Source organism: Nanorana parkeri, unplaced genomic scaffold (assembly GCF_000935625.1).
Source record: "Nanorana parkeri isolate BGI_ZX_2015 unplaced genomic scaffold, ASM93562v1 scaffold35, whole genome shotgun sequence".
NCBI classification, from domain to species: Eukaryota; Metazoa; Chordata; class Amphibia; order Anura; family Dicroglossidae; genus Nanorana; species Nanorana parkeri.
In genome coordinates, this window is record NW_017306303.1 from 1,011,156 (window position 1) to 1,023,143 (window position 11,988).

Below are 11,988 nucleotides of genomic sequence, written 5' to 3' on the forward strand. Positions count from 1 at the left end.
AAACGGCCCACTCCGAATCGCGGTAAAAAAACCGCGTGACGGTCGCACGACAGATGTACATATTACAATACGCCTAGGTGTGAATTGGGCCTAACTGCCTTGTGGCCACACGTGAAGCTTGCATGTGGTCTCAAGAAGAGAGTCCACACATGAGCTGGAATAAAACCATGTGTGACTGGGTTTAACGAAACCAGAAGATGAAACATGAGTCATTTGGAGGAACTTACAAAAGCATTTTATTCCAGTTATTCCAGTTTTATTTTATTATGTGTATTTTACTAAAATCTCACAGTTTCCTTTTTTATATTTCTATACTCTGTATATTCCCTAAACATTCCAAGCACAGATAGGTTCTACTTGCAGGAAAGTCATGAAGATTTCCTCAGGAGTTAAAGTGACACTATATTCTGGAGTTAAATCTTAAAAATGCATTCAATACCATAACTATTAACAAAAATGTACCGTACATGTGTATCAAGGTATTTGAATGCATGTTAATGTTTAAAGTAGGGATGCACTGATACCTATACTAGTACTCGTACTCGGCCAAATGGTCTGATACCTTCCCTGACACCGGAACTTCCAGTCAGAGGGAGATTTCCTCTGACCGGCAGTGCTGTGAGGGAACATGGAGCCGGCTTCTTGACCAGCCAGGAAACTGGGCGGCGGGAAATGACTCGCTGCCCGGCCTCCTGATTGGCCGGGAAGGCGGCTCCGTACTGTTTGGCCAGCTCGATGCCAATTAGCATCGAGCCTGCCATACAGCATGGAGCCAGCTTCCCAGCCAATCAGGAAGCCGGGTGGTGGATAATTACCTGATTGGCTGGGAAGTTGGCTCAATGCTGATTGGCCAGGAAACCGGCTTCCCAGCTAATCAACATTTAGCCGGCCAAACAGCCAGCTCGATGCTGATCGGCTGGAAGCTAGCTTCCCAGCCAATCAGCATCGAGCCAGCTAAATAGCATGGAGCCAGCCAAATAAAGAAGCCAGGTGGCGGGTAATGACTCTTTGCCCGGGAATCCGGCTACATGCTGGCAGAAGTACCGGTATCGGTACTATGTATCGGCAAGTACAGAAATATAAATATCGGTGCGCATACTCGATACCGAAAAAACGGTATCGGTGCATCCCTAGTTTAAAGTGACACTAAACAGTTACATCTTAAAATTAAATTGAAGTACCTTAACTATTAACAAAATGCATCACTCAGCCATATATCCTCAAATCATCTCTGAATTGGTGCTGACATTGTCCTTCCTTCTGGAGGGTGGCTTCTTTTTGTTCCCCATGGTCCCTGTGTGTGTTGTAAAGTAGCCACCGCTCCAAGCGTGATAGACTACAATCTCCATACAAATTGGTAAGATGTAGATTATAGTTTGTAAGATTGTAAAACCCCTTTTTCAGTTACACCAGAAGTAGCAATACTAAGGGAGTGGGGAGTAGAATTGACAAGTGGGGTTCTCGATTCTTGGAGACTGGGGAGATCTGACTAGCGGATCCTGAGCAGTTAAAAATTCTTCTGGATGATTAATCTACCCCCAAAAAGTCGACTATCAGTTTTAGTCAGTCAGTCTGTTATATTAAAATGTGCGGCATTAACCTTTTTTTGCAATGATGGTATATTTTATTGTCAGATTCTGGCGTTAACATTGCAGGTGAATTTTAGAGAGGGTGTGGATGATAAACTTAAAAGTACAGCAGAAGCAAAGAGAGACTATATTACAGACAGGAAGTGGTGATGATTGTCACTTCACAGAACTCTATCTCTCTTATACAGAGTGTGTTCTTTCCTCTTCGTGCCTGGTGGTGAGATCTGCTGTGAAAACCTAAGCCGCACACACACAGAAAGCACTGTTCCTCCACCGTATTTTTTTTTAGTGGAGATGTACAGAAAAGTGCAACCATGAAAATCATCTTGTGCTGACGCATTATATTTCCTCTCTCTCCGGCTTTACTTGGTAAGTGACAAACATCATGTACCTTAGAAACTATAGTTGCTGTGGATGGTATCAAGTTGTTAGTAACTGAATAGTCCGTGCACAACTTATTTTAACAAAGACCTCTAGAATGTCATAATTGAACTTACTGGGGAGATAAGATATACTATTTGAGTTATTCACAACTCTCGGGGTTCAACTTCTGCTTTTTACTGTTTTATAGGATGTGATTTTTGTTCTCTTCTTTTAGCAAACAGTACATAATCTATTCTTTATATGTGTAAAGAATGACATTTCAAATCTACATTGACTTGGTACAAAAAAACTTCAAATTCAGTTAAAATCGACTTTTGGCGGCTCTCCAGTAGAGCTGCAGCTAACGATTATTTTCAAAATCGATTAGTTAGCCGATTATTAAGTTCGATTAATCGGTTAATCGGATAAACAATAAAATACATTTTTAAAAATGGCTCCAGTGATGGACTACTAGTTTGTATTGAGATTGCACTCCATCACAGGAGCGAGCTTGGAGCGGTAGAAGTAAACGGTGAGCGTGAGATGGGGAGGAGGTGCGGCGTGCAGCGTGTGTGGAGCCGTGAACAGGGCCAACTGATCAGAAGCCGATTAATCGATTATTGAAAAAGTTGACAACTTTTTCAATAATCGATTATAATCGATTATGTCGATTAGTTGTTGCAGCCCTACTCTCCAGTCTCTAAGCTACTGAAATTTGATGAATGATTGGTTTCTGCAGGTTATTGCAATCAGCTTCTACAGCATACTGTTTGCCTAAAGTTTATCTATTACTTTCACCTTCTGTCCAGTAGACACAAAACAAACTAAGAGAAAATATCTCTGAAGTGAGAGAAATCCCCCTCTTAAGCTGGCCTTACACCTATAGATTATGCTCAGATTTTCTATGGTCAGATGGAAAAAGTGCAACAGATTCCTCCATCTACGCTAAACTGTTTGGATGGAGGAATCTCGCACTGGGAAAAGCTTCAGTATCTTGCTAGTCGGCCCTGCTGGCTGTCAGGATACCTGAACAATCTGATTGGATGCGGGCATTGTTCAGGTATTTTGAGATCCAGCTGGGCCGACAAGAGAGATACTGAAGCTTGGCCCAGTGGGAGATTCCTCCATTCACACAGTTTAGCATAGATGGAGGAATCTGTTGCACTTTTTCCATCTGACCATAGAAAATCTGCAGATAATCTATAGGTGTATGGCCAGCTTTAGACAGTTGCCACTGGAGCAAATGTCCCCATTGGAAGATCTATTTTTTTATTCCTGTTCTAGTGATAACTCAAACGTTTGGACTTTCCTTCACTTTCAGTCCCAGTGACAATGGGCAATAGGATAAATATAGAGGATGAATTTCCCCAGCAGGAAAAACTGCAGCAGGAAAAACTTGGCAGAGGTTCTAACTCCTTACCACTTTATTCAACATAAAAAAGTTTTGGCTTTAGAAACACTTTAAAGGAAACAACATGAGGGACTCATGGAGACTGCCATTGCAGACCTATCTTGAAATGCTGGTTGCTTGACTGATAAATTGACCCTCTCGTTTCAACACCGTTACTCATACCTGGAACATGTTTACTGATAACTTCTGACTTTTCTCCAATTTTCCTAATTTACACTGAGTCAGAAAGCATTTAAGCCAGAGGATCAGCATAACATCAGTCAAAGACAGAAGATCAATAATGGTAGCCTCTGTATTTCCTTTAATGTGTCAAGCAGTAGAGAAAAGTCAGTTGTGTGTAAAATGTATAGATAACAAGCATATTTGTTTATATTTTTCTAACGCTTATATTATGAAGTCACATATAAAAATGTGCTTTGAATGCTAAGGCCTAGTTTACTCAAGCTTCAGGAAGTGGTTAAAAGTATTTCTGCATGAATAGCTCCTAAAATGAATACAACCCAACCATCTGATTCATTAAAAAAATTAAGACAGACCTATTTAGGAATAGAGGTAACAAGGTCACCAGCACACCGAGGTCCACATTATCAATCCTTACTTTATTGACATTAGATAAACATGCCATCACAAAAGATCACAATGTTTCCATACCAGTGTGGTTCCGTCATCAGGCAAAACAGTGTGACCTGTGAGGATATCTTTAACGTTAGTCCTATTTAGGAGACACCATCTCTATTGAACACATTTTTTTTTAATATTTGTTCTTGAAAATCTTCAAAAGAGGGATATTGATGTGCTGTACTGAATCAGAAAAAAACAAATCTAGTTACTTGCTCAAAAGCCTTAAGAAGCATTTTTATGGGCTGCTACCCTCCATATGAGTTGTTGTCGTACAAGATCAATGCAAAGGCACACCATGCAGTCTACACAGGTGACAAAGAACCCAACGGTAACTTTTAATGATCTGCAGGCACCTGGTGATAGCATGAGTCCACCATAAGAAACACAGAACAAAAGTAGTATTCTTAGGAGGTAACCAAGGAGAAAACGACTGCTCTACTCCACAAAACACTGCTGTACAACACTACTTGAATTTTAGAGAACAAACTTTCTAATCGGAGTGCTGTGGACAGATTAGACAAAAGGGAAATATTTTGATATATATAGCCTGTGTTATATGTGGAGAAAACAAATCACTGCATAGCACCACCAAAGCCTCACACCAACTGTAAAGCACAGTGGAAGTTGTTCAATATAATGAAAATATCGGTCTATATTTTACCCAGTTAAAGTGACATTAAAGGCTAAAGTTCATTCCCCCCTCCACAGTGCTAAATGAAAGGGTTTCTAAACCCTCCGTTTTTTTTGCATATATCTACGGCTAGCAAGCAGTAGATATATGCAAAAAGTAAAAAAAAAACACGCTTTAAAAAGCGGTTTAAACGTACCCTGTCTTCGCCGCGCGCTCCCGCCCGAAAATCCGAAACTGCTCGGGCGGCCGCAAGGCATCTTGGGGCGGGCGCATGCGCCGTTCGGATTTTCGGCCTGGAGACGAGGAGAGACACAAGGTAAGTCTATGGATGCGTGCACCCGCATGCAGACACCGTGGGATCGGAAGTGCCAGCAAGGACAGAGGAGTCAGCGCTGGATCGGACACCCTCCGCAGCGCTGCAGAGAAGGTTGAAAAGTACAGGAAAGAAGTGGAAGATAGGATTAAGAGACATGATTTAAGGTAAGTGCTGACATTAACATTGGGGGGAGGGAAACAACTTTTGACTTTAATGTCACTTTAAGGACTTGCCTTAAATGGTGCCTCTCAATCCGATTTTCTTCTTTTTCCTGTAGTTTTTAGCTGTCCCGCCAGCGCTGGTGCGGGCCTCCGATCCAGCGCTGACTCCTCTGTCCTCCTCTTCTCTAATGTCCCACGGAGTCTGTGCCGGTGCACGCTGCTCCATAGCCTTCCCTTGTGTCTCTCCTCGTCTCCCGGCCGAACATTTGAACTGCGCATGCGCCTGCCCCCAGATCCTTTGCGGCCGCCCGAGAAATTTTCAGATGTTCAGACGGGAGCGTGTGGCAGAGACACAGGTAAGTATTAACCCTTTGAAATTTTTTTTTTTTTTTTTAATCGTTTTGCATATATCTACTGCTTGCTAGCAGTAGATATATGCAAAAACAAATGGGGGTTAAATAGTCCTTCAAGCACCTATGGTGTACTTTTTCCATTGGCTTGACAGCCAAGGTCCTCATTTATTTAGTAAAGCTGCTATAAGCACCAAGGCAACATGTGTTTCTGCTTAGCGGTTGTTATCATGTAAACAAACATTTAAAAAAATGTTATTTAGCTGTAGCCCTCAGGAGCAGCTAGTTTAAATGAATCTATATTTTTTTGCATAGGAGTTGCTCAAAGCAATGCTTTCCATTTCTGTTGTTTACAAAACTACTGCAAAATATGAACTATCACCTCATTGTCACCATCTTGCTTCTTGCACAGCATTGATGCCTTTAAACTTCCTGTAAAAGTTGTGCGTCACTGCTTTCTGCACATCAGCAGCCATGGTTTGAGATAGAGAAGAGGGCTTAGATGCTGACATTTGATAAAAAGTTTATATATGCATATTAGTAACTACATTGTTTAGTTGCCTGAGGTTCACTAACCTGTTGCCGCTGACCATGCACATATATGTGGCAGCACTGCTTTAACTCTGTGCTGCCACATACATGTGTACAGTCGGAGCAGGTGTCTTGTGTCCTGGTAGTGCTCACTTGGCGACACCGGCAGTTTCCAGCCACTGTATACATTAGAGAGCTAATAGGACAGGCTCCTGATCATGTGATCGCTGTGACAGCCAATCACAAAGATCACATGATCAGGAAGCATGATCAGGGGAAAACCTCCGGCATTAAAAACCCTTTAGGGCCCTTTCACATGGGCATTTCGATCAGGTTTGCCTGTCAGTTTTTAGGTGGATCGGATTGGAAGCCCAATGTTAGGCTATGGGCAGCCACATCTAAATGGACGTGCATCTGTTTACATCTGATTTCCCTGACTCCGTCAAGGTCCAGAAAACCAAAGGTAGCAAATTTCCATATTAGTGGACTTGATTGTGGCAGATTGGGGATAATCTGATGTCAACAGACACATGTCAGTTTACATCAGACTCCCCATAGGCCTAACATGGGTCCGGTGAGTTCAATTTTTTCCCCATTGCCAGATGGAGGAAAAAACTGCATGGGTACAGATGTGACAGCAGTGACATCCGTTTCAAACTGCTCCGGTCATCAGGGGATCCATGCACAGATCCCTGTTGATCGGAACTGACAGACGCCCATGTGAAAGGGGCCTTAATGGGCCAGCAGGAGCTGATGGTAAGAGGTTAAGCATGTTTCTATGAAAGCCTTTCCTATTTAATTCAATAAACTCCTTACTCTCCCTGTCCTCTTTAACTAGTTTTGTTCAATTAATTTATACAATTTTTATGCCTTCATTCATTTTGTATATTCCTTTTAATGGAAGTGTAAACATTAAAAGAAATATGCAAATATGCCTTTAATTCATGTTTAAAATTTGTTTTACATAAATTCACAGCACTTTGATAAACAGGACAAAATTTTAGCACTTTATATCAGTAGTAAGATTTGCAATCTTTTTAAATCTGCAGTTTTCATTAAATTAATACCCAGTGAGTCTGGCATGAATGTTCAGGCACTTCCTGTTATGGGGTGACAACACTCTATCCCTCTCTCCCAAGTCCCAGTTGTGCTTTTGTATTGTAACCCTGTCATATAGGCTTCCAGTGGGGGCTGCAACTGCCCACTTTAGGCACATTATGCATATATAGTACAATATTGTCACCGCCAGGAAACCTGCCCTGAATAACATGCAGCCGCTAGAGAGCATGCATATAGACAGGAAGTGGCTGCGAAGGGACTGCAGGATATCATGTGCACTAAAATGCAACAGAGGATGAAAAGAGGTGAAAACAAGTATTTTATTGTAATAAAATGTCAGACTTTTATACAATTATAGCTCATCAAATTGGGAAATGAAATATTCTATTTTTACTTTTTTTCCTTTAAAATGTAAGATGCACATAGCTGTGAAAACAATACCATCAAAAGATAACATGGTTGTGTTCACTTCCAAGACACAATACATGCCTCTTCTGTAGAATAATTAATAACAAAATGATTGCCAAGATTCATATATACAAAGTATATAATGTATCTAAAATGGGAAATAGCTTAACTGGATGACATTTAGTTTGTAAAAGCACTGTGTATAAGAAATAATTACCATTGTTTTTTAACAAAAATTCTGTATTCACCTTTACTTCATTTATTAACCTTTACATTCTATATTCTCCTTCACTTCCTGTATTCACCTTCAGTTCCTGTATTCACCTTTACTTCCTGTATTTATCTTTACTTTTTGTCTGTATGCACCTACTTCAATGGTGAATATGCATCATTGCTCTGCACCGGCTTCCTGATGATGATGACAACTATAGACCATTTCTTAGCAATTGTCTCCATCTGGGGCACAAGCGACAGGGTACAACATAGGAGCATAATTGAGAGACGACTGTCCCCCTATAACAGGAAGTGCCTGAAAATAAAAACTTCATAGCAGGGTCACCAGGTATTATTTTAATGAAAGCTACAGGTTTAAAAAGATTGAAAACAACTTGGATATTGCATTTATTAATATTACATAACAACTGTGTGTTAGTGTTCAAGTGTGATTTTAGTGATTGGGTTTAGACCTACTTTAAAGTGATATTAAAGTCAAAAGGTTTTTAAGTTATTTTCAATGCTGTTTAAATCACTTACAATAGATGCTGCTTGTTACTTAAAAGTTTAAGTTTCTTGTAGAATCAGTGCTGGTCCTGATATCCTGTTTTAGGGTGGTCTTTCCCTTGCAGGGTCTTATGGAGTAGGGTTGCCACCTCTCCGGTGATTCACCCAGACAGTTCAGTTTTTGAGTCCTGTGTCCAGGTTTCAGGCCAGCTGACACCCAAACACAACACACTAAGTGCTGGCACTTTAAATTTTGCTAGATGCGGCTGCCTGATGTCCCGTGCTTGCTGGGGGCCATAACAGCCTTCCTGTGAGCGGCAGGTGCCTGTAAATATCTCCGTCTTCCGGACACCATGCTGCCCGCCTCTGGACCCCTTGTGAGACACCACTCAGCCTGCACAGCACTCCTGAAAGCCTGCATATCCCACCTGAGACCCTACACAGCCAACTGAGAGCCCGAATAGCCCACCTGAGAACCCACATAGCCCACCTGAGAGTCCGCACAGCCATCTGAAAATTGCTGCATGCAGTGCTAAAGTGTTTGGGTTTCACTTGAAGAAAAGGTGTCAACCCCACTATGGAACCACCCTTGGGTGTGCTAGCAAGCTATGTGTGTCTTAACAAATACACAGACACAGCAAGGCAAGTCACTTCCTTGCTTCTCCTTCCTGCCTTCTGTCTTCTCCTTCCTCCTTCCTTCTACAAGCTAGTAGATGGACAGTTGCTGGAAACTGTACTGTCTGTTGTGAGCTTGTCTTGGACAGGAAGTTCAGGGAAGCCAAGCTGAGAGAGCTGGAGTTGTTTGGAAACATGATGACAGTAAGTGTTTAGCCAAAAATGTAAAGATATACTTTACTGGGCAATGTATATTTGTTTCATCTGGGTTAATTATTGAGAAAATGTTTGAGCGTTTAATACTACTTTTATTTTTTTTCAGTCCTGATCGTAATGCCCATTGCCAAAACTTTCTGAGATATACAGGACAGGAAATGATGAGAAATATCTCCACTGGTAACACAATAATTGAACCTTCTTTCAATAACATGGGGCAAGGTTAAGACCTCTTCCGGCCTATTAATATGTATGCCATCCTGTCTCAGTGACAACCACTTCCCACAGTTCCTGAGGTGAAATCTCCCCAATGGGTTTATGTACAGCTATAAAGACTTGACCCAAGTATTTTTGCTTCACAAGTTTATCAAAAACCATAAAGATTTTGGACATGAGCTGGGCTTTAATCCCACGATAATTCTGAGGAGCAGGCTGTTTAAGAGGATATAGCAAAGGTACATGTGAACAGGAACCGTTTTGTATACAGGAAAGGACTGAAATACCTTTTAACCGCTGTGCAGATCTGCTTAGAAACTACAGAATACACTTGTTTGGGGTTCCTCTACTTATTAAAGGAGAACTATGACATGAGTGATTTCCCCTCACCTCATAGTTCTAAGCCGATCTGTGACAATGAGACTGTCACTGGTCGGCTCAGTAGATCGGGAGGTGAGGGAACACATACCGGGTTCCCTCACCTCTCGATCCTGTCACGCCTCTCTGTCGTGACTGGGGGAGGGGCTTGATTCCCCTCTCCCCGCTCCGATCTGCCAGCTCTGACTGGCGGAACGGACGGGGGAGGGGGCGGGTACAGCTGGCTCTGCCTCTAGGTAGGCAGAGCCAGCTGTCACTCACGCAGCTGGGCGTATACCGTCATCTATGTCGGGATCCGCTCCGTGTGCGGCGTCTCAGTATACCGCAAGCTGTAGCTCGCGGTATACTGAGCTTAGGGTAACAGGAGGACGCTACTTTGTGTCCTCCCGTTACCCTAAGGAGAACTATGGGGAAAAACACTGACCCCATTGTTCTCCTTTAAGTTTATGGGTTTGTGTGCTTCTCACAGCAATGACTGTTTAAGCCATTTGTTTTGTAAAGATATGACACGATAAAAAGCTATTTCTTTAAAGTGACACTAAACTCAGGAGTTAAATCCTAAAAATGCATTCAAGTACCCTAACTATTAACAATACTGTATCTTATTTGTGTATCACTCGGCTGTAGATCCTCAAATCATCTCTGAATTTGTGCTGACACTGTCCTTCCTTCTGGAGGGTGACTACTTTTGTCCTCCATGGTCCCTGTGTGTGTTGTAAAGTAGCCACTACTCCAAGCTCACACCCGTGATGGACTACAATCTCACAATTAGTTTACTAATTTGTATTGAGATTGTAGTCCATCGTGGGAGCAAGCTTGTAGTTGGGTTTCCACTGGACTACAAGAGTTAAGTCCTTGCCTGCCTGCTAGACCAGTCCCCGCAGACTTGTCTCCTTGAGCTCCGGTGGTCAGGACCGCTGACGTCATCACTTCTTAATGCAGATCCATTGACTTGCATTAAGCTGGCCATACACCTATTGATTATGTGCAGATTTTCTATGGTCAGATGGAAAAAGTGCAACAGATTACACAAAACTGTGTGGATGGAGGAATCTCCCACTGGGCCAAGCTTCAGTATCTTGCTAGTCAGCCCGCTGGCTCTCAAAACACCCGAACAATGCCTGCATCCAATCAGATTGTTTAGGTATTTTGAGAGCCAGCGGGCCGACTAGCAAGATATTGAAGCTTGGCCTGTGGGAGATTCCTCCATCCACTCAGTTTAGCGTAGCTGGAGGAATCTGTTCACTTTTTCCATCTGACCATAGCATAGAATAGAAAAAAATCTATAGAAAATCAATACTATAGTTGTATGGCCAGCTTTAGATGTGACGTCACCAAAAGACATTCCATGGCATTCCAAGGGGAGAGAGCTTAGTGCTGACCACTGCGGGACCGAAGATCAGGTGAGTAATAAAGCTGTATATCAACCCCCTAGACGAAGCAAGCACTTAACCTTTACAGTGTTTGTGATTTTCCCAGAGTGAATTATTATGCCATAAATGAAGATCACATCTGTTTTTTAAAGGAGAATTATGAGGCGAGTGATTTTCACTCAGCCTCATAATCTGTGCCGACCTGTGACAATGAAACTGTCACAGGTCGGCTCAGTAGATCGGGAAGTGAGCGAACACATACCGTCGCTCGCTCACTTTTCGATATATCCCTGCAGAGAGCCGTGACTGTCACTCACGGCTCCCTGCAGGGATTCCCCCTCCCTGTCCGATCCTCCAGCTCTGACTGGCCGAACGGATGGGGGAGGGGGCGGGCACAGCTGGCTCTTCCTCTGGATAGGCAGAGCCAGCTGTCACTCACGCAGCTGGGCGGATCCAGACAGCATTGTCGGGATCCGTTCCGGCGTCTCAGTATACCACGAGCTGTAGATCGCGGTATACTGAGCTTAGGGTGATGGGAGGACGCTAGTTTGTGTTCTCCCGTGACCCTTAGGAGAACTATGGGAAAAAGCCCTGACCCCATAGTTAAAGAAAGGCAGATTGTTTGCAGGAGTTCACAAACTTTTTATTATATCTTCAGTTATTTTAAGGAAAGATTTCATACAATTGCTGATCTACTCCTGAAATTCCAGCTGTCTTGCTGTAAGACGGAAGTGAGATCTGTTCTACTTACATGTTTTACATAAGTGATTCAGACATTATTAATATGGAGAGATTAAAGTGACAACCAGGCAACTACCATTTTCAAAGAGAGGTAAACAAAAGAACCAGTACAGGTTACCTCTAGAAACATGCGGGCTCCAGGTGGTCAGTAACAACTCTCATGGGGCCAGTGCGGGCTTCAGGTGGTCAGTCCGTGCTTCAGGCCGCAATTCGGGTCGGGCCAGCCGCGATTCAGGTCGGGTCTGGCCGCGCCGTGATTTCGGTCTGGTTAGTTTGGCTCGACCCCGGT

General features: G+C 42.8%; 1 protein-coding gene across 1 annotated transcript in view; it reads left to right on the forward strand.

Annotated features, from left to right (window-relative positions):
* The first annotated feature begins 1,791 nt into the window (after window positions 1-1,791).
* ARHGAP9 (Rho GTPase activating protein 9) overlaps window positions 1,792-11,988 on the forward strand; it is a 109,045-nt gene continuing 98,848 nt past the window's right edge. The window contains exon 1 of the mRNA XM_018569536.1: window positions 1,792-1,958. The gene's annotated coding sequence lies outside the window, so the exon portion shown is untranslated. The remainder of the gene's footprint in view (window positions 1,959-11,988) is intronic.